This window comes from Zootoca vivipara, chromosome 3 (assembly GCF_963506605.1).
Source record: "Zootoca vivipara chromosome 3, rZooViv1.1, whole genome shotgun sequence".
Classification (NCBI taxonomy): domain Eukaryota; kingdom Metazoa; phylum Chordata; class Lepidosauria; order Squamata; family Lacertidae; genus Zootoca; species Zootoca vivipara.
Window position 1 is genome coordinate 61,855,503 of NC_083278.1, and position 23,805 is coordinate 61,879,307.

Consider the following 23,805-nt stretch of genomic DNA (forward strand, 5'->3'; position numbering starts at 1 on the left):
TGTCTTCTTGGGCTGTGTATGTGATAAAGGGGAACCATACCGGGGTGAAGCCGTCCTCTTCTGTTTGTCCCTGTGTCAGTTTCACTTATTGGTTAATTTTTCTAGTAGGGCTGTTTCCCATACTATGTCTCCAGTCTACCTTTCCTACACTTCCCCCCCCTTTGCTGCCGAACTACAGACTCTTAAAGACCTGGTCTGAAGACAGGTCTCTCTCCTTTAATCCATATCTTCCTACCAAGCATATCCCCCATGCTATTGGACTAGTTACAGGTAGGTAGCCGTGTTGGTCTGATGTAAGTTTGTCATTGGTATGATGGTATATGAAGAAGTGTGCATGCACATGAAAGCTCATACCAATGTCAAACTTAGTTGGTCTCTAAGGTGCTGCTGGAAGGATTTTTTTTAATTTTGTTTCGGCTATTGGACTAGTTAGGTACTGTGGAAATCTCTCTGTTCCACAAGGCTACGAGGAGGCATATGGACTCTGGTTCTGTGGTATATGGTTTACTGGGCTCCTACCTCAAATTCAGTTGTCTCCTGATCACCAGTATCTGGGTCCTTACCTGGATACATTGCAGCCTCTGGCTTAGTGTCATGGTCACTGCTGGACTTCAGAGATATGTGACATTGAGCATGACCTTCAGTAGACAGCCTCCTCTACATTTGAGTATATGGGCAATGGTGGAGAGCTCAGAAGGAGCAGGTCAGTTTTGGGAGCAGAGCCTGTTTCAACCTGCACCCTGTCTACATGCAAGAAACACATGAAGAGGGCTTGCATGTTTCAGATTTCAAGTGAGAAAGATAAAAATGTCCCTTTTTCTTACTTGCAAGCAGGATGAAAGTATTGCTTTCCAGCAGGTGTGGAAATATCTGAACAATGTTGGTCAGCAAATGAGGACCAACCTTTTTCTGAGAGAGAGGGTGTGGAGGGCATTCATTTGGCCACCAATTTCCTCTCGGAGGCCCAGAGACAAATAGTGCCGTAGCTGACAAAGCGCTTTCATTCCTATGTAGATGTTAAACGTATACACTTGTCACTTCACTCTCTGGTTTTGAAAGGTAGTTATTTCCAAGGCAGGTATATTAAATACTTGACTTTGTCAGCTAACGGAATAAGAAACCCAGAATTGCTGACTGCCCAGTTGCTATGAGTGCATCAGTAATGGATGTTTGAATTAAATATTTATTTTCATGTGTGGGTGGAGAGGGAACCACAACTGAGCTTACCTTTACTTAGATCAACTGAAAATTACATATATATAAATCATGTTTTCGACATGAGATAATCGTACAGCCACTTTCAGCAGGACACATTAGGAGGGGGGGGATTTGGTTGGCCTTAAAAGGCTGAGCCCACTTCATCATCCTTCGGGATGTTTCTCACAGTATCACCCCCAGCTCAGATGTTACATCATGGGGTTGGCTTGTACAACTGCTAAGGACTAAGTAGGTTATTACTATTACTATTACTGGTCCTCATCATTGGCAGCAGGGAATTTTTTTCACCTACTCCTTGCTGCAGTGAGTTTGGGGGCATCAGGGATATTCCGACTGAATTAGTGAATCTATCAGTTTGCTACAGGTGAGGACAGAGGGAGTTAATCAGAGGCTACCTCAGTGTGTATCCTGAAGGGGCACTTAATCCAACTGATCTCCCTCAGTTGGCTGGCTTGAGGGGCTATAGAAGAGAAGCTCTCTTTGGACTGGCAGTCTTATCACTTCTAAGGGTGTCTAGTCATGGGGGGGGCACCCAAGTGCCTTATCAGCACACTCTTAAAAGGAGCAGGTGGAGAAAAGCATAGACAGGTCCACAGAATTTGGTACTTGGAGCCAGGGTACACCCTCAGCTCTCACATGATGTCCAGGGACCCTCAACGTGGGTTTGTTAGCCTGTCACTAACATGATTTTGCTAGTTTCAAGTCTCTTAAGTAAATAAGGCTGATGCTTATTTACAGTGTACAGCATATTGCATCTTCATATATTGGGTATGAAAGGGGGGCAATCAGTTCATAAGTCAGAACACAATAACTTCTGTACAATGAATACCTGCACTTCATCTCTTCCCTGAAGTTGTTTTTCCTTTTGATTAGCTTCCTGTTTTACCTCTAGGAAGATTCCCCCCCCCCATTAGAACCATTTTGTAATTGCATTCAAGTAGAATTCACAATGGCGCAATATATTTGCAAAAATGAGGGCCTGTTTTCTTCTTTTGGAATACTGGTGTATATAAACAGTCCAATGTATTTTATCAAGATATTCACAGCCATTAACCAGTAGTTAATGATTGGCTTGTTAAGTGTAAAATGCTTCTCAGCATTTCCTCAGGGTACTTGAACTAATACATTCATGGGAATAAAGGGCATAATTCTCCTTTCACTTACAGCCGTAACACTTTATTGAGTACAGTGGAGTCAGTCTTTACCTCCCTCTCACTCATGGGAAATGAGAGGCGGTTCCAAGATATTTGATATAGCTGGATTTTGTACAGCATAGAGACATGTGTTCTTCACTTCCTAAAAACATAGGATTTTTCAAGGTTAGGATTTTATATGATCACTTAACTTCTGGGAAGAGAACACTGCTCTTTGATGTTTTTCTGATATCTATTCACCTGCAGAAATACAAGTTGAGCAGAGGGGGAGGGAATAGGTGGCTACCCAGGCACACAATAGGTAAAAGTAAAGGGACCCCTGGCCATTAGGTCCAGTTGTGACCGACTCTGGGGTTGTGGCGCTCATCTCGCATTATTGGCTGAGGGAGCCGGCGTACAGCTTCCAGTCATATGGCCAGCATGACTAAGCTGCTTCTGGCGAACCAGAGCAGCACACGGAAACACCGTTTACCTTCCCGCTGTAGCAGTACCTATTTATCTACTTGCACTTTGGTGTACTTTCGAACTGCTAGGTTGGCAGGAGTTGGGACCGAGCAACAGGAGCTCACCCCATCGCAGGGATTCGAACCACCGACCTTCTGATCGGCAAGCCCTAGGCTCTGTGGTTTAACCCACAGTGCCACCCGCGTCCCTATAGGCAGACAATAAGCAGCACCATTTTCCAAATCAGAACCATTCCACTGCCAGCTCAGACTTCCTTCTCCTTTTCTCACTTGGCAAGACAATTACTTGGCAGGTTTTTGGTGTGTCATAAATCCAAGTAGCTTATAGCCACAAGCCACCAAACACTATTAAGCAAGCACCTTTAGATAAGCACTAAAAGGCCACCTTGCATATTATTGTTGCTGTCATTATTTCTTACCCATCCTTCACTTGTAAGGTCCCAGGGCAGAGCACAATAGTATAAAGATACAATATTGAAATCAGTTTGTACAAAATGGTGGTGCCAATAGTGATAGACCCCCTCAATCAGTCCCACCACTTCTTCTTCAACAATGCTGTGCATAGATTGCTCTCAAAAATTGCCCATGCACACAGTTGGATTAGGACCATTGTGATGAAGAGCCACAGTATAAATTATTATTTCTAATTACTGTGGGCCCGGGATTTTTCACTCCTGCAGATAGATCAGCTTTCTGACCAAGAAACTGAAGGGGGGGCATATTATATCTGCGAAGGTTATGTTGAATAATACTTGCATACACTTAAGATCATTTGCATATCTTTTTTTTAAAAAAAGTCACCAGCAATTTATGACCCATTGTGCTCTGAAGAGACCTTAGAAGCAGGATGAGAAATTTTGCCTGAAAATGACCATTTTGTATTTCAAGTGTGATAACGAGTCTTCATAATGCATCTGCATATTTTATTATATTATTTTGATAGTGCCATTAATGCTCGTGGCATTTTAAAGATGCATAAAATACTAATTCTCTGCCCCCGAGGAGAGTTTCATATTTTATGCATACCCAATAACATCCCTTATACATCTGGCAAGTTTACGATCTAAGATGTATGAGGGATGTGATCAAATAGCGGAGGAGGATCAGGGGACAGTGGCAAATGTACAGCCATGATTAATGAATGAGGATGCTGATCACAAAGGTAACGACATCTTGAAGTTTTGCCCTATTTCTACAGTCTCGTAAATCTACTCCTTCCCTTCTTCATGAGTTTGAGCATATCTAGAGATGAAGGTAAGAAGGATCTTCGGTGGCTTGTCTTAGAAGATGAGTCGTAGATATTGCAATTGGCCGTCAACCAAGATAAGTTTAAATTTGGCTTGTCATCATTAAAGTATTGCCAAAGCAGGTTGCAGTTATACATTGCTGAATTCCCTATATTGCATTCCAGAAATATAGGGTGATAGCCAATATCAATCATACTCGAAGTAGACCCACTGAAATTAATGGGCATATACATTGGTTTCAGTGGCTCTATTCTGAGTATAAGTTAATTGGATGAGGTGTGGGTAGAGGCTGGAGAGGGACCTTTTTGTCATTTTTTGTGGGTAACATAGCATTGATTGCTGGGATTTTTGAACAGAATGTTGGAATAGATTGATCTGCTCCAGCAGAAGAGTGGCTGATTATGTTCATTTAACACATATTAGTCACATCTAACTGATAAGACTCTGGGTATATAGTCTTTCTTGCATTATACATTGAAAACATATTGGTAATCAGGCCATGCCTAGGCTACATTATTTCTGATGCCTGTGCTCTCCTTGAGTATCATAATTGGCATCTGTAATGCTAAATATGCAAGTTTGCCACCCACAGTATTACATTGCGGGTGATACAATGTTAATTTTTAAAATGCAATTTTATTATGGGCTTGCATTTCAATCATTGCTGTAAGCCTCTCTGGGCAATGTGAATGCATTGGAAGGGCAGGATGTGACTCTTGTGAATAAATTACGGAGTCGTCTTGGCACCTACATGCAGGCCAGTGATACTAGACTGCAGTGGAGACAGACTGTCTGCAGCAGAATGAGAAATTTACCCTGTAAATGACCATTTTGTATCCATAGCAGTAACCAGGGGAGGAATAACTGCTGGGAGGAGCGCAGAGAGAAGAAACGCCATGGTGCACTTGTAGCAGGACAGCAAGACACCTTCATCTGCCCCAGCTGCAACAAAACATGTCTCTCCTGTATTGGTCTCTACAGCCACAGCAGGTGCTGCATCCTTCCAACAGTTTGACTTCACCCCCAAAGGCGCACTCCTCCATTGTCATAAAATAATATGCATGAGCAATGATAGGAGCTGTTCAGTGTATGTGAGGTATTAGTGGCGGGTGATTATTTTATGACTAACACAGGAATAGATAGTATGGCTTAAAAGAAACAGAATAAAAGTCAAGGCGAAGAATTACGCCAGTTCTGTAAACATCCCAAGTATTTATGCTGTTCTTAACAAATGCCTCCTGGGTTTCTTAGCACATTGAGCTAAGTTGACTTTCATAGAGCATAAAAATTTAGACTTGCAGAATAACTTGCCAGCTAATTTACTTATCAGACAGCAATGATATCCCCCTGCTGGCTTTGTAAAGCCTGGGGACACACACCACTGTGGATATCTCCTCTCATCTTCTCTTTTATGTGAGTCCTCTGACAACTTTTAGGAAGAACACGTCCAACTTCTTTCTCTGGAGAAAAGCCTTCTCATTGTAACGGAAACTATTTGGGGGAAATAAACATATTTTGAATTTGCCAGAGGAAGCTGCCAAAGGAAGATGGAATTCATATCCCAATCTAGGGGCAGCAATCCATTGATGAGAAGCAGGTTTCTGAAAATAAATCAGGATTACTATATCACTCTGTCTCTTTTCCAACATGTAAATATTTAAATAGGTGCATGCAATAAATGTGTTTGCAAATGTATGCATTATAATGGCTCATCTGTCAGAGAGCAGAGGCCCCTGCTGAAAGCACATTTGGTAACAAGCCTGAGTTTGCCTCTTTCTCATCTGTGAAATGGCCCTCATAGTGCCGGTCAGCTATTAGATGTAAGTGAAGAGGAACAGCTGGACAAAGAAGAATATGGAGAGAAAAACATCTCCAAGCCCACTGGAAAACTTATTGCGAAAACCAGGAGCCAAGCATGAGGAGGAATCCAGGCTTCTAGGTCCTATGCACACCATGAGCTGGTTCTCTGGGTCTCCCGCTTAAACTCCCTCACTAACCCCCCTCGCAAATGCCCATTTGCAAGGCCTGTTCATGAGCTCCCAGAAACTGCAATGAGCTAAGTTTGACTGGCTTCCTCTCAGCCAAGGTAATTTAATCATAAAACACAACTAATGGGTGTAGCTCGGGCTCCAGATCTGTATATTCTGTTGGGCTCTCCATATCTGAGCCAGTATGTTGGAAAAGCTAGTTAAAAAAAAAGATGTAAAAAGGAGGTGTAGTTCTTCAATGTGTTAACTTGCAGAGGTTCTTTGAATTGAAGGGCATCCAGACTCAGTCTGGCATCCTTAAGAACGGCTTGGAAAGTCTCTTGTCGGAAACCCCAGAGACCCACTGACTGGCAGTATGGACCATGTGAAGCTAGACAGACCAATAGTCTGACTCAGTATGAATCAGCTTTGTGTGATATGCCAGAGACTGAGTCCAATGAAACAAAAAGCAATTCTGATCCAACTATTGCTGGCCTGGTTATGCTATATTTCATGTTTACCTTTATTTAGTATTTTTTAAATAGAAATTTTAGAAAAACTATGTTTACATTTTTCCGTCAATACAACCCAGCCCTATGTCATATGATATAGCACACAGTTGTAAATGTGTTCCCAAAGACAGAATTAACAAGAAATCGGTGAACTTTTGGTTTGACAAGTTCGCAAACACAAAAAGCTGGTGTCCCTGGCATTTTGATGCTACACTATCAAAACTCTAGAAGTTATATTCTGCAACAAAATGAACAGTGTTCAATTTTTTTAGAGGTAGTTTATTTACAGGAGATACAGAAACCATTCATGGATTTTTTTAAGTGTACATGTGGAGGAGCTTTACAAATGAAAGATGCATGTTTGATAAATTTAAAAAACCTAGATTGTCACAGCAATGAAATGTCCTTCCACACACAAAAAGGTGGATTATAGTATAGACATTTGTGTAGTATAATAGTCAGATAAAACTAACAGTGGAATCCTATGGATATTTACTTGGAAACAAGTCCAACAAGTTCAGTGGACTTACTCCTAGGTGAGAAATTTTATGTTTGCATCCCAAGGCTTTGACTTAAGTGAGTATAAGTCCTATTAAACTGAGTGCAACTTACTTCTGAATAAACATGCATAGGATTCAATTCATGGAAATATTCTTACATTCTTACAAGGACCCATAGTCTACTGCTTCATTTGTGATGGGGTTTCACATTCTCTTCCCAAGGGATGAAATGCTTGACACTTACAATGAAGAAAACCCTGCACAGAAATTACATTTTCTTAGAGGTGACTGTGAAATCTCTGCTCATACGAGCTTCTGGAGCACAGCCCAAGAGATTAACAATCGACTTTCATAGTTAAGCATCCCAACCTAAATTATGCTGCAGAAATGCTGGTCAAATATTTTATACACTGAATAAGGACTTGGGTGAACTCTGCTACCATTCTCGCCACTAGGTCATTTAAAAATGTAGAAGCTGAATTTAATTTATTAATATTGGTCACTCTGGGCTATTGCTGTTAAGGTACAGAAAAGTCTAATGCTTCGGGACCATTTTCCCACCCACTTCAAGCAATCTTTGTTATATTTTGATCAACATTTTGTATTTGAATCAAGAAGAACACAAACATTTGTCAAAATGTTGTAAAATATGGTCATAGCTGAAAGAGCACATTGCCTTACGTAGCTCTCCTGTCTAGTGCTCATTGTCAAACTCAAGAATCCAACACACACACACACACACACACACACACACACACACACACGACAGCATTTTAAAGCTTCATATTTTATATTTTGTGCCAGCCACAGAATTCTGTTATACCATCATTCATTATACTGAGCTTGGTCAGCATCCCTCCCCAACCCTTTTGGGTGGGGGCAGGCTGGCATTGGCAGGAATACTTGTCCTGCATAGCTGGAACTCCTGGTTCTGTTATTTCAATTTATCCACAGTGCAAAGGGGTGTAGACATTGCATTGGGGGGCATTAAAATGTGCAGGTCTAGTGCTCTTGTCACTTCAGTTGATGGGCTGGCTACTACTGTTGCTGGACTACACATTGCTTGGTAAGCCTTCTGGAAGTGGGGCTGGCCCAGCATACCAGGGAAAACCCACTAGAGGACACACCCTTTAAATCAGCCCTGGAAGTACACATGCTCCATATCTGAGTCTGAAGATCCATGGCCTTGGACTGGACCTAACAGCAGGCTGCACTGAAGCATTACCTGCAGGGAAAGGCCTTGCTTGCACTGGAGCTGTATCTGCTATGAAAGTCCTCTGAGACCTTTGGGTCAGGCAGTGGCAACATTTAAATCTTAAAAAGTTATATAAGGATTTGTAGAGTTTAGAGGCAAGTCAGCAGGGGACAATTTCTGAGAAGTCTTGTCACATTAGTGTCATGATAGAATCTGTGTGCCTGAGATATAGTTAACACTCTGCTCCCCACCCACCCCAAAGGTTGTGATGCGATGTGATTTTCTAAATGAAGCTCCTGAAATGCCATAGATATGAATGTTCCATCATAACCTATGTCTAGAATCCTCTACTGTTAAATACCTTGAAGCAGTGGAAGGAACCTGACACTGAATAAAGTAAATTAAGTAATTGGAACTCATCCCCCTATTTATTTATTTTTTGATGCCTGTCATCTTTTAGCAGATGTGTCTGTATGAAGGCCTTCGAGACATTCACATGATGAAAACCTAAATGGCATTTTCCACAGCTGGAGATCTTCTGCAAATTTGGAGCATACTCAGATGGGTGGGTGGTGTGTTCCTCAGTATCTGATGCTTTTGCCTCAGGGCCATATATATAATGTTCTAGCATGTGCATGGGGGGCCTGGATGTCATTGGACTCCAACTCACATCAGCCCCAGGCAGCAAAGCCAATGGCCAGGAATGATGGGGGTTGTGGTCCAGAAACATCCAGAGGGCCATAGGTTCCTCATCTTTCACCTTGCATTACTAAAGGCAAGAAGAACATTTTAGAAACTATTCTTTGCAGTACCAGTGCCTTTTCTTATGTTCAAGACATATTCACTCATAAATGATTTTCCCAGCCTGTTTTATAGGGCCACAAATTATCTTTGTTCAGTTAGCATAGCAGAAGATGGAGACAGTATGGTTTTGCACTGTACAAAGAAAACTAAGGTACTCCCTATGTCTAGGCAGCTATCCATTTCAATATTTGTCTAACATTTTTATTATGGAGATTCAGTTTCTGAGCTCTGGATGAAGAATGCAGTATTCAGCATCATAAATTGACAGAGCAGAGCATATAAAACACTCTAGTTCTGCTCTGAAGTCAAAGTGTATTGTGAAAGCAATCTGTCCAATTTTGTTCAGAGTTTGGGAAGTTTGCTCTTTTCTTCTGGGCTGCAGTAAATGACTTTGTCCTGGTTTATTCATCACTCAGTTTCTTGGCACTTCAACTTCCAGTCAAATGGAACATTGCTGGTTCCTATACGATCATGCATCACATGACTGCATCTGCTGGGTGTGCATAGCCCTTGCAGAAACTGTGAATTGCCACCACCTCTCATGGGGGTCTGCTCCACTCAGAGGCGTAGCAAGCCCAGGTGGTACCTGGTGTGGATTTTTTTGTCAACCCCCCCCAACACTGTGTTGCTGGGGCAAAGCTGCGCCCTCTTGGGAGCCAAGGCTCCTGTCCACCCCCCTCCCTCCCTGGCTTGCTGTAAAGCAGCAAAGCAGGAGCCGCTTATGGAGAGCTGGGGAGGGAGGGAGGCAGGGAGGGGTGGGATCCTCTGCTCATGGCTGCAGCCGTGAACGGAGGATCCTCTACATGTGGCTGCGGAGGTGGGATGGCTGCTCGTGCCGCCATGGTGGGGCGCCGCATTGTCACACCCAGAGACGTCCCACCAGGAGCGCCCCCCGCCCCCGTTGCGACGCCACTGGCTCCACTGTTAAACAGCAATTACTGTCAGAAAGTTATTCCTGATGTTTAGTCAAAATCTCCTTTCCTGTAACATGAAGCCATTGGTTTGGGTCTTAGCCTCCAGAGCTGGAGAAAACAAGCTTGCTCCGTCTTCCATGTGACAGCCCTTAAGATATTAAACGGTCAATGGCTTGACTCTAGCTTCCTATAGTCCTCTGTTCCTATCCATATTATAGAACTGTCTTCCAAAACAAATAAAAAAATAAAATACCCATATCTATTTCTCATCCTTTTTGCTGCCAGTTGCAGATTTTTCTCACCAAACCTTCATGGATTTTTGGAATTATGTATTTGAACTCTGTATTTCTTTTTAAGCTGAATGTTAGTTTTTTAAAAAAACAACTGGTGTATATTGTATTCTTTATTTATAGTTTCTATATTTTTGTACGTTTTATTGTTCTAACCTGCACTGAATGCTCCTTGGAGGAGAATTTCAACACACAAATACTTTAAATATATAAAAAATATGCCAGATAATCCTGGTTGCTCTTACAGAGTCCTGAATTCTCAACTTCATTGTATGCTTTCTCCACCTCCTCAAACCCCTCTACTATCTGGTCCTGTTCTTGAGTTATTATGTTCTGTTTTTCTAATAAAGCTGCTATCCTTAATCATTTTCTTTCCAGCAAATTTCTGTCCCTTGCCCACAGTGAAACCATATTATCCATCTAATTTGGGGAAAATGTACCAACTGGCAAGCAAAAACAACACCTTTTTTTATTTAAACAGGTGTTTGCCTTATAAGCTGATTTGTTTTTTCCCTGCTGCTCTGTGCTTCAATTTGTATTTTAAATTTAATTATGTTTTATTTTAGCTAGCTGCTTTTTTCTTTAGTGATCTCCTTTATCAGGTTTTTATATAGTGTTATTGTGGCACTGCAACCATTTCTGTTGTGAAATATATTGTTAGTTACTCTGGATATTTGTTGTGGGAAGGTGGCGCATAAATGTAACACATACCCACCTACAGTTGTCAGAATAGAATTAAAACTAAGATGGAACATAGAAGAAAGCCTGGCTCTATTTGTCCTGTTTAGAGGGTATATCAAGCTACACCCATGTATGTCGGCCAGATTCTAAGCAGCTGAGGCAAAAAAGCAAAACTTAATGTTTGTTTGTTTGTTTTTTCGGGGGGGGGGGATCTGCTACAAAGGAATATTGTTTCATAAAGGGGGTTCAAATCCTTGGTTTGCCCCAGTCCTTGGATGCCTTAGACCAGTCATGACCAAACTTGGCCCTCCAGATGTTTTGAGACCACAACTCCCATCATCCCTGACCATTGGTCCTGTTAGCTAGGGATGATGGGCGTCGTAGTCCCAAAACATCTGGAGGGCAAAGTTTGGCCATGCCTGCCTTAGACAGTGACTGTGAGGCAGAGGGAGTGAAAAAGTGCCTGCCTCAGGGATTCACCATCATACAACACACACAGCTCTGTCTGCCAATGGAAGGAAGCTAGTAGACCAGGAAGAATCACTGGGAGCTGCTTCCACCACCACCCCACCCCAGCATCAGCTGGGTGAGGCAATTACCTCACTCTGGTTAATGGTGAGGTTGGTCCTGTCAGACCCTCTGAGGACTGCTACAACAAAGGGTTCTTCAAAGTGCTTCAGATGTTAGGCCCAAGGCAAAACGAACATTACAAATTGGCTTTTCTAGCGTGCCACCTCCTCTAAAAGAGCTTAGAATCTTTCAACAGACAGAATCTTTTTCTTCTTTCTTCCCACCACCATGTTATCATTATCCAGAAATGGGTCTCACTGTTTTTAATGGGGCTTACTCCTTTATGGTTGGACAGTGTTCTCGAAGCTACGAACATGAGTTTGACCAAACTGCGGGAGGCAGTGCAAGACAGGAGTGCCTGGCGTGCTATGGTCCATGGGGTCACGAAGAGTCGGACACGACTAAACGACTAAACAACAACAACAACAACTCCTTTACTCTAGTGTAAGTGTACTGAGGGCCACAGCCACAATTTTGAAGATGTTTGTGTTTGTTCATGGTGAGACCCTTTATTTAACATGTACACTGGCTTGTGCCTAATTAAATAGCTCCCTTAAAATAAAATAAAAACCCCTAAATACTTTCAAAAAGGGACCCAAGTGTAAACCAGGAAATTATTGGCAAGTTCTTTCAAAGCTGAAAAAGCACACTATTTCAAGTCTATTTGGGAAAATGTAATCATGTGCATTGCCCATACTTAAACAAAATGTCCCATAATTATATTTCAGAAAAGTATCTGGTCATTAGAAACATTATATTGGAGAGGAAAGATATTTTTATAAAGCTCTCTAGCAGTGCATAAACTCTGTAGGTTGAGGATTTACTGGTAATATGGGACACATTCAATGTCTATTTCAAACACATATAATATAATTACCTCTATATAACATAACAATTTTCTCTAAAATATCCTCATCTCTCTGTGCACTTGGATAGTGCTAGCCTGTTGCAAATTGAGAGAACTTATTAGGTAAATTGGTTGGCTTAATGCATTAGCTGAAACCCACTAACATGGGTTCAATATTGTTTATGTCAAGAGCAGATTCTGAAACAGGGACACATTGAGATGTATTCCAGTTAAAAGAGAAGAGCACAATCTCTTTGGGCATGTAAATACACTGATTGGAAATAATATTTAGTTTCTGGATTTCCCCAGAACAAATTGTGGGGAAATATTCCAGAAAATAGCCAGCCAAATCCTTAAACTGGACAGAGCTAATGCAAAAGAGAAAATGGGTTTTTGGAGGGGGGATTTTAATAAAAGTTTTGAGAGTTTATCCATAAAACTTAGAATGACTTTGGATGCTAGTGACTCCAATGAACCTTTTCCAGCTCTATAACATTCCTTTTGAGGTGAGGGGACCAGAACTGAGCCTACAGTTACCATGCAAGCAAATTCCAAACTGATTGTCCATAGTATAAGACGTACCAAAAACATTATGGGTTTGCACAGGATAGCGGCCCCAGTCTCTGCTGCTGCCTACCTTCCAGCTTCCTTGGCTGTGCCTCAGGCTTCTATTGAATCTTTTAGCTTTCCTTCATCTTCCTCTGCTTCTCTCTTCCCTGAGTCATGAATGGTCTGTTTAGATGTTCCCAACCTGGTGGTCCTTGCCTTTCTCCCAAACCATCTATGCTACCTGCATCTTCCCCCCCCCCCCCGGCCGCTGGTAGGCTTTAAAGTAGAAATGCTGACAGGACCTTTTGTTTTGTTCCCCAACCCTCCCCAAACTAATGGACAAGGCCTCACTTTATAGCTGGGTCATCGGGAGACAACCATTTTGTTTGAAACCAAACGAGGCCATTTTAATAATGTGTTTCAATCTTTTATTTGGCCAAGGTGTCACAAAGAACATGTATTTGAAAGCTTTATGGCTCCCAAGGTTGTGATAGGATTTGTGGATTCATACTGGGGAAAGCCTTGAATGATATTCCTTCATTCCGTTTACGATATTCAGTCTACAGCTCATACACATCAGAGCTGACAGAGTATTTATCTCCAGATAGTTAAAACTCAAAAACGTGACTACTAACCCAATGCAAAGGGAAAGTAACATCTCTATCATTTTAATAGTATGTTTTTATATCTATAGCATTTCAGAGATAGTAAGGAGGATGGACTGGGATGCGGGTGGTGCTGTGGGTTGAACCACAGAGCCTAGAGCTTGCCGATCAGAAGGTCGGCGGTTCGAATCCCCACGACAGGGTGAACTCCCATTGCTTGGTCCCAGCTCCTGCCAACCTAGCAGTCTGAAAGCACGTCAAAGTGCAAGTAGATAAATAGTTACCGCTCCGTCGGGAAGGTAAACGGTGTTTCCGTCCGCTGCTCTGGTTCGCCAGAAGCGGCTTTGTCATGCTGGCCACATGACCTGGAAGCTGTACGCCAGCTCCCTCGGCCAATAATGCGAGATGAGCGCCGCAACCCCAGAGTCGGTCACAACTGGACCTAATGGTCAGGGGTCCCTTTACCTTTAAGGAGGATGGGAGGAAAAGGCTTGGCAATAGATCTTCTTAATCCAGTGACCAAATGCTGATAGTTTTGCTTCTTTAAAATCTTCATTTTCTAATGCACAATGGCAGATTCTATTATTGTTGCATGTTGAAGCTTGTGTTTAGCACCTGCACTTTCCTCAAACAAAGTAATATCTCAGAAAAGGGAACTCCAAAGCTCAGCTTCAAAATCAGAAGTAGCAATATATTTCAGGAACAAGGCAGGACATACAGCATAGTGAGGCCCCTGTTAGCAATATTCATAATTCTGGAAGCTGGGTTATGGCAGAGAGGGGTAAGAACATCATAAGAGCCTTGCTGGATCAGACCAATAGCCTGTCTACTGCAGCATCTTACAGTATTCAATCACATTCCTCTGGGACATGAAAGCAACAGCCCTCTCTAATGTTTGCTTCCGAGCAACTGGTATTCAGTGACATACTACATATGGACATGGTGGTTGCATCCATTCATCATGACTAGTAGCCATTAATAGCCTTATGCTCCATGAATTTGTCTAGCCCAAGGTTATTCAACCTTGGAGCCCTGGGTGTCATTGGACTATAACTCCCATTATTCCTGACCATTGGGTAAACTGGCTGGGGATGATGGGAGTTGTAGTCCAATGACACCTAGGGATCCAAGGACCTCCCTTTAGATTCTCCCTTTACATCCATCTAAATTAGTAGCCATCACCACATCTTGTGGCAGCACATCCCAGAAGTTAATTATGCACTGTATAGCAAGCTGATCTGTAATATCCCCAGCAACCAGTATCAATGGATGTCATTGTTTTCTGGTTATTGGGGACTCTAGAGTGGCCTTTGCCAAGGAGTGTGGTGGAGTCTCCTTCTTTGGAGGTCTTTAAGCAGAGGCTTGACGGCCATATGTCAGGAATGCTTTGATGGTGTTTCCTGCTTGGCAGGGGGTTGGACTGGATAGCCCTTGTGGTCTCTTCCAACTCTATGATTCTATGATTGCCATCTTTATAAGTGCCTTTCTGTTGCTGTTAGGCATTAGTGATGGATAGTCCAGCTGTGCCTCCTTCCTGCCTGTCCACAGCCTGGCAGCTGGACCTGTCAGATTTCAGTTGGGCAGATCTCTCACTCATTTGCAGAAAAAAGTAACTCATATGCAGTAGAAGTGGACAAATGGTGAGGAACCTGTTTCTCCAGATGTTGCTGAACTATAACATCCACAATCCCTGACCATAAACTAGGATGTCTGGGGCCAAGGGGAGTCGAGGCAAACATTTGAAGAGCCATGGGTTCCTCACCCCTGACTTAAGACTAGTTGGCATCTGGAAAGGGGCCCCCTGCAATGGCACTGAACAGCCATTGTAAGGTGATAAGGGCACTAGATGTCCTCCCTACTCAGGTGCTTGCTCTTATCTGCTTTCTGGTTTGCTTGTATGCATGCAGTCTCGCGGTACCTTGTTTTCTGTTCACACTCTGAGCAAACCCATGTTTGAGTTTGACTTCTATATGATGAAGACTTACAGAATTAACTGATTGTGCATCATTGTGCATTATAAAGAGTACTTACCCCCATGCCACATAAGTTTATAACTTCCATTTTTGAATGCCTACTTCAGTGTTGCTATTTTGTATTAAATGATCCTTAATTACCTCTTTGCCCTACCATCCATGTGCAGCAACCACCGTCAAATTAGCAGCCAATCTTCAACAGCCAATGACATTCTACATTAGCCAATAAAATTGTGTTAGCTCCTCAATAGTGTTTTCATGTCGCTTTGACATCTAAATGGAAGGGGGAACCTCCCCCTAGACTTCTGCGTTTAAATTCAAAATGAATTAAGAATTAAATGGACAGCAGTTGAGCATATTGTGCATGCCATTTAAAACTTATAGTAGATTGAGCTAATACAGCTTGACCTAAGTGTGCTTTATGGAACACTTTAGTTAATGGAATGTACCCTTTCTGAAGGGAGCTCTTTTCACAAGAAAGCACTCTACCAGACAGAAATGCACAACTAGCTTTTGATTGGACATTTTGCCATACACATGTTTGAGCCAGTTTAAAAACAGGATTGTGGGGTGTCAGTGTGTGTTCTGCAGTCCATAGTGTTAGAGTTGAGTATGGGGCTGAAATGTGAAGCGCTTTAAACAGGGACAGGGGCAGAAAACAAACTCCAGCAGATTTATAATGGCAGCCTATCTGACAATTTTCATAGGCTGTTTCATACCCCTGTTTCCTAAAGACATCTATGAAGCCTGAACACACACAAACTCTCAGTCATGGGCAGTTCCCTAGCCCTTTCCCCAGTCACCACCCACCCAACTCACCTCAGGTGTTGGGGGTACCTGGTCAGCCTCTGGACAGAAAAGGCCACTTTTTAGACTCTGGTCTCCTCTTTAGATATTAATCTGTATTACTTCACTGATTTCAAAATATCATGAGGCCTCCTGCTCATTGTGCTGGGCTTTGGACAGCTCCAAATTTATTCCCCAGTATTGCCACTTCCTCTGAAAACAATCCCAGGGCATGGGTCAGTTGATGTGAATTCCTTCAATTCCTGCTTCAAGCCTTTAAAAATCCCTGATATGGGTATCTTTGGCTTACTGTAAGAATATGCCACACATAATGCCAGATGCTGGGAGGTGATAATAAATAATCATAGCAACCTGCCCATGGTGCCAATATTATTAGATGGATGAGGGTGCAGTTTCTTGAGAGTTAAATGACTGATCAGGAGCTATGGAAGGTAACTTATCGCCAAATAAAAGTGCTATATTTGATCCCTGGAGATAGAAGGTAAAACAGAGTATCATAGCCAAACTGCATCATCCATTATTTGGATTGCCAATAGTCACAATCTGAGACATGATTGATATCTGTATACACTCAAACAAGGATGAAATAGCAAGACACACTTGAGTATAGAAAATGGAACAAGAGGGGAAGTGTTTTCAAAGATGCAAAAGCAATTTTACAGAGTTGTAATTACCTCTCAATGTACCAGTCCAGTTTACCCTGTATATTGTGAGGAAACTGAATCTTTGTTAAGGTGTATTTATAGACTAGGATTTCTATCCAACCCAATTCCACAATCTTGGGCAAGAATATATGGGTTCAAAACTTTATGCATAATGAGAGTACATCATGGATTAATGGTGCTGAAAGTAAATTAGAAGACATGGTGCAGGCAATAAATAAAACATGTAATTGAAAGGGCCCTGGGGCTGACAAATTGCAAAAAGAATATCTGGTTTTAAAAGTCTCTTTAATACATTGGGAATGAAGAAAAAATCAAATGCAGCAATCAGAGACTCATTAATCGCTGCATAGTCTTACAATGTAAGCGCTTTAATTTGTATGTATAAGGAGAGCCAAAGTTGCCAACTGTATCTAATCAGAACTGTATTTCCCTTTTCAGAAGAGCTGATAAAGAGACTCTCTTTTTTAGCTGAATAGACCCAATATCACATTTGGCTCACGCATGATTCAGTAGGCTGCCAAAATATCTGGAGCAAATATACACCAACAGAAAGGCCTCCTAGCAGCCAGGTGAGTGGGTGAAATTTCAGGAGGAAGGTGCTGGAGAGAGTGGAAGTTAGCAAGGTGGAGAACTGCCATCTCAAGACAGGTCCAGTATTTGTTTATTTATTCATTGATATTCATATTCATATTTCCTTTTTGCAAATCTGGTATGAGAAGTAAACAAGCTCTTTAATTCATTCTGTGTGACACACAGAGGGTAAATTTCTCATTCATTTGAAATGAATAAAGGGCACATACCGGTATATGTTTTGCACCAAAATACAAAATGTGTTATAAGCCACAGCCTATAGAATGATTCAAGTACACCAGAGTTCCTCTAAAGGAGAATCTCCCATCTTCCTGATGTGAAGACGCTTCAAGTTTGAAGGAGACAAGTAGAATCAAGTACAATCTCCTTGATCGCTTGCAGCAATTAGTGGTGAAAAGTGTAGAATGTCAGGAGCCAATTTGAAGCTGAATATGTTGGGGCGGGGGGGCTGAGGAAAACAACATGAAACATTACTGGTAAATGCAAACAAGTTCAGTGCTTACATTTACATAAGATGTCGATAGAATTCTTAACATTTATCCACAGAATTTAGCAAAGGACAGTAATGAACATCTTCAGCATGAGACTTCTAAACTGAGCATGACATTAATGAGAGAAACTATTTAATGTAGTTCAGCACTGTTTTGGTGACCATTTTAATTGGGTTGCTGCTATCGAGGACAGAAAACCTGCTGACAACATCAGAAAGCCATGGCTTGCAGTGCAACGCCTCCTCAGATGATTGTGCTGCACGCTCTGCATGTATAATGAATGTGTTGGGTCTCTCAGCATGTCACCCTTTCCAGGAGGGTAATTTGCTGCGGCCCTTGGATAAACACATGGGGATTCATTATCAAGCCTGTGGCCACTGATCTGAGCAGCCTTTTCCCCTCTTGGGAACACATGGAAGAATATCATGGCTCCTCCGTTTTGTTGGCTGTCATTATTGTTTATGAGGTTGCTGGGTCTTAATTGACTGTATGCGGGGGGATGTTAATTGAAGGATCTTTACATGTGTAGAAGTATGAAGCAAGCATGACTTTGAGGGGAGAAAGGAAAAGTTACTTAGTGCTGAGGTTAATGTGTCTGGATATATTGGTCTTCCCATACATATACATATTAAAACTCATGATTCCTACTCTAGCAACCATGGAATGGCAACATTTTTTATACCATTTGAATACTATTGAGATATTTCCATCTACAATGTGTCGCAAGTAGACTGCAGTGGTACCTATGGTTACTAACTTAATTCATTCCGGAGGTCCGTTCTTAACCTGAAACTGTTCTTAACCTGAAGTACCACTTCAGCTAATGGGGCCTCCCGCTGCCACCACGTCATTGCCACACAGTTTCTGTTTTCATCCTGAGGTAAAGTTCTTAACCCAAGGTACTATTTCCGGGTTAGTGGAGTCTGTAACCTGAAGTGTTTGTAACCGGAGGTGTTTGTAACCCGAGGTTCCACTGCATATGTGTGGCTGTGTGTGCACATACACACTGGTACACATACACTGAAAATACACACACACTCTGAACACACATATGTAGTATATAGATGCAGCACTGTGGCAACTCCAACCACATACAAAACACTAAATATGCAAGCATATACAATTTTCTGTCATCCAGATTATTTTAAGCTGGTCTCTGTGTGTATATATATGAAGAGGTGCTGTTTTCTGCACACCTGGTTAAAAGTAATAATGGGAACTGAAACCATCCATTTTATTATAGGTGGGCTACTTTAATAATAATAAAGGCCACTATGAAAGCTATTAAAGAGGGGAGAAACTTGTGTAATAAGCATATGTTACTTCAACATACTTATTTGCAATACAGTTATGTGAGCATTTCTATGCAACAGCTTAATGCAGCATCCTATTGTACAAAAGCCTGTGCAGTTTTCAGTGAGAGACATTTTTAGTACATTTCAGGGGTGTGCAGAAACCACAATTTTTGTTTCATATTTGCATCTGAAGTCTTTTGAAACAATCTGATCTATTTTGGATATGCTCTGAATCATTCCAATTTGATATCCTATTCGGGTCTGAATCTGATCTGTCAAATTTGATGCTCTGTTTCAGCCCGATGACTGTAATCGGGGAATCAAAAAATGGATATAACTTTTCTCCTTTTTGCATAAGTGAATGAAATTTGGAAGCAAAGGGGTCTCTCCAGAGTGGATTAGACCTGTCAAATTTCAGACAAATACAGCCAAGGCTTTTCATTCTGGGAACTTTTAAAAGTTATTTTATAGGGTATTAAAAATTTCTGCCAACGCTGGGTGCAAGTTGTGGAAATGGTCATCCATTTTGAAGGAATGAAGTCTACCAAGTTTCAGAGAGATAGGTGCAGCAGTTCTCCCACAAGGACAAACTTGACTATTTTAGTGCAGTGGGGGAATAGAAAATATGTTCCCTTCACTAGTATTTTTGTGGGCAATCAGTTTGAAAACATGAGGTGACATGTGAACTTTGTGCTGCTATAAGTACATGCAAGGCTAGACTTTTTTAAAGCCTTGTGCTCACTTGCAAAAGTGCAAAGCTCTTTGTTTTCCAGCTTCTAGCACAGCAATGCTTCCTGGGATGCTCATGTGTATAATGCGACGTCGTGTAGTTTCATGAATGTCCCAGGAAGTGCTGCTGAGGTAAAAACCAGCATGAGAACTCTATACTGTAGGATGTGAGTGTGACACTTTTATTTAAGCATTTCAGGGAAGAAAGGCTCCCTCAGTCAACTGTGAGGCTGTGCGAGTGTTTGTGGGGAGGCTGGCCTGTGAAGGGCCCTCTAAGCTGCACGTGTAGGGCCTCTGTTTCTGAATAGACATGGATAGGATCTCTGTGTGAAATAAGCAGAAGTGATGGAAGTAAATAAACCAAATGAATTCTTAATCTCCGTGCTTTCATATAATTAAACAACAACAGTCTGCTCCCAGTATCCTTAGTCATTGCCTCTACCCAGTTTTACAACTGGTGTCTCTAGCCCTGCTTGCTTTCGATTAGAATGAATGCAGTAAAAACAAATAATGTTTCTAAAGTAGGATGTAAATGGAAGTGATTAGTTTGACAAGCTAACTTTACAGGTAAAAGTTTTGACCTGCAGTTGAACTCACAGAGTTTGTCAATGGGATGCTTGTCCTTAATTTGGTATGTATACTATGGGAAAAAGAGTTATGTTTTGATGGTAAGCATTGTCAGAGATGTAACTGTCTCTCCTAACAGTCAAGCCTTTGAAGTGATTTTTTTAAATGTAACGCTTATCTTGTCCTTTGAGAACAATACCTTCTTGTGAGGCATAGCTGCCAAGTTTTCCCTTTTCTTGTGAGGAAGCCTATTCAGCATAATGGAAAATCCCTTAAAAAAAGGGATAACTTGGCAGCTATGTTGTGAGGTAACATCTGGAGGAGAGAAATTCTTAAATTATTTAGAATGATACATGACAGGTTTAAATAATCCGCCAGTATCTTTTTTAAAAGACATGCATGCAAAAACATAGACCTCAAGGTAGCATTCCTCAGAGTCCTTCAGCATTAGGGCTATATTATTTTAGTAGGAATGGAAATTGTGCTATTTCACTTTAAGAAAAGGCACAAAGAAAATTTTTGTTTTCTTTGAGTACATTATTTTCCTTTTGATGGAGTGATAATTTGGGGAGTGGCACAGTGTTAATGTATGTATGTCGACTCAGAGGTAAGTAATGCTGTGTTCACTGGGGCTTACTCCTAAGTAAGTGTGCATAGGAGTGAAGCGTTATAGTGCAACTGTGTTTAATGGGGCTTACTTCCAGGAAAGTGCGCATAGAACATAGGAAGAGTCCTGCTGGATCAGATCAAAGGCCCATCTATTCCAGCATTTTGATCTCGCAGTATTCAGCCAGTCGCCTCTGGGAAGCCTACAAGCAGTACATAAACAGAAAAGCATTTTCTGCTCCTCATCACCTGGTGCTCAGAAGCATGCTGCCTCTAATAGTGGAGGTGATATATAGCCACCAGTATCAATTGATAGACTTATCCTCCATGAATTTATCTAATCTCCTTTTAGAGCCTTCCAAGTTGGCAGCCTTCGCTACATCGTGCGGTACCAAATCCGATATTGTAACTTAGTTCTGTGTGCATGCTGTAGTATAGGTTTATATAATTATGCATGGCAGGGAGAAAGTGAACACAGAGCAGCCTTTTGCCTCTCTTTTATGGCAAGAACTTGAGGTCGTGTCTTGAAATTGATTGGTGGGGGATTTAGGAGGGACAAAAGAAAGTACCTCCTTCCACAATTCATAATTAATTGCTGGAACTGGCAGTCTGAAGGATGCAATGATGGCCATTGGCCTAGATAACTTTAAATGGAGTTTAAATGAATTCAAGGAGGATAGATGGATCAGTGGCTACTAGCCAGGAGGGGTGGCTATACAGAACATTCGGTTTCAGCTGCAGTGTGCAATTGAACACTAATTGCTGAAAAGGTACTGCAGGAGAGCAGTTTGCCATTAGGCCCTGCATGTGGGCTTCCCCAAAAGCATTTAACTGGCCACTGCAGGAAACCAATGGCTGGACTAGCACTAGATTGATCACTGATCTGATCCAGCGGGGCTCTTCTTATGTATTTAACAATCTTACTTGAAGCTAAAGTTTTTAGGATGGGTGCCGATGCAAGTAATACATGTTGGTTTGCTTCTTTGTCTTGAAACACCACTTAAATTCAAAGGGAATCTCAAAGTGACACGCAACGTGATAAAACCATAAAATACAGCAGCAGAAAACAATGCCATAAAAATTCAGAGAATCCAGATATAAATAATCAACAGCAACCATCCAGGAACACAGAAAGTTTTTTACCATGCAGGGGGGGGGAGCTAAAATAGCTGCTGAATGCCTTATTTGCATGGACAGGCGGAGTCCCCCAAATCCCCAGGCGACCCCCTGAGCGGAATAATGAAGCTGGTGATCTTTGCTCTTTCCAATACACTGACATTAGTTCGCCTGTCTTCCGAAGTAATATGTAAAAAATTTTGGAGACACCATTGATGGAATCTTTCAAGGAGTTGGATATGGTATTTTAAAGTGGTCCTTTATGGCTCGTCCATCACTCAATTTTCTTTTTGGTGTGATTCTTTGACCCTCAAACCGGTAACTGTGATAACCCACATAACTGTGATAACAGCCAGCTCTCTTTGTATTTCCTATGTTCCTCCTAAAGTGACATTGTTTTCCATTTGTGGTTACTTTTTTTTGGGGGGGGGGGGTTTCCAATAAAAATACATTTAAAAAAAACAGAGCCATTTGTAATGTGCTAATGGAATGGGTTTTCTAATGGAGTCGATTAAGTCCCGGCACTCAGAAGGCGAATGAGTTGCCATTCCTTAAACCAGGAATGGAGAACTTGTGGCACTCCACATTTTGCTGGGCTACATAATAACTGGCCATTGGCAATACTGGCTGACCCTGATGTGACACCTAGAGAGCCACAGGTTCCCCAGCCTGGCATTAAGTTATCCTGCATCAGGCAAAAGGAACCTCACTTCCCAGGCTAGGCACATGCTTCTTCTGTTCCTCCTTTCCAATAGCAGCTTGGGAACTTTATGGAGGGTTGATTCAATGGCCTGGGAGTGATGCAGATGCATTGTGGGAAGAAGAGAGAATGGGCAGAGCAAAGAGCGACATGGCCAAGAGCTGCAGAAGTGACGAATCACATATTGATTTGAAATTAGCTAGACAAGTTTTTGGCTGCAAGCCTTGTGCTGTAATGATTTTTATACGAGTTGAAATGGAGAACGGAAGACTGTAGAGGTGGGGGTGATGCTACTGGGACCTGAATGCGAAGAATGAGAGCAGCATACTGAGACACATTGCTAGGAATCTGTGTTACTAGGACAGAATATTAGATGTGGCTTGAAATGCCAACCAAATCAGATGTAAGGTGTGCCCTCTCATCCTGTATAACCACAGGGGCTCACAGTGTGAAGCAGTGGGATCTCAGTGGTGGCACAACAGGACATTGACCTCTCGTTTTTTAGCTTTCCCTTCAGTGCAAATGCTACTGTTCATGAACAAATTTTCTGAAGGACGACTGACACCCCAATGGGGAGGTGCAATCTATATTGTAGTCTGATAAAGCATTACGCAGACATGTTGCGGTTCAACAGTGGGATTAGCATTTGCTCTGTTTAAGACATTTAACCTAATTGGGCTAACTTTGAAGATTTGCAATGAATTACGCAAAGTACCTGTCTATAGCAAAGCCTGATCTAATTGCATAA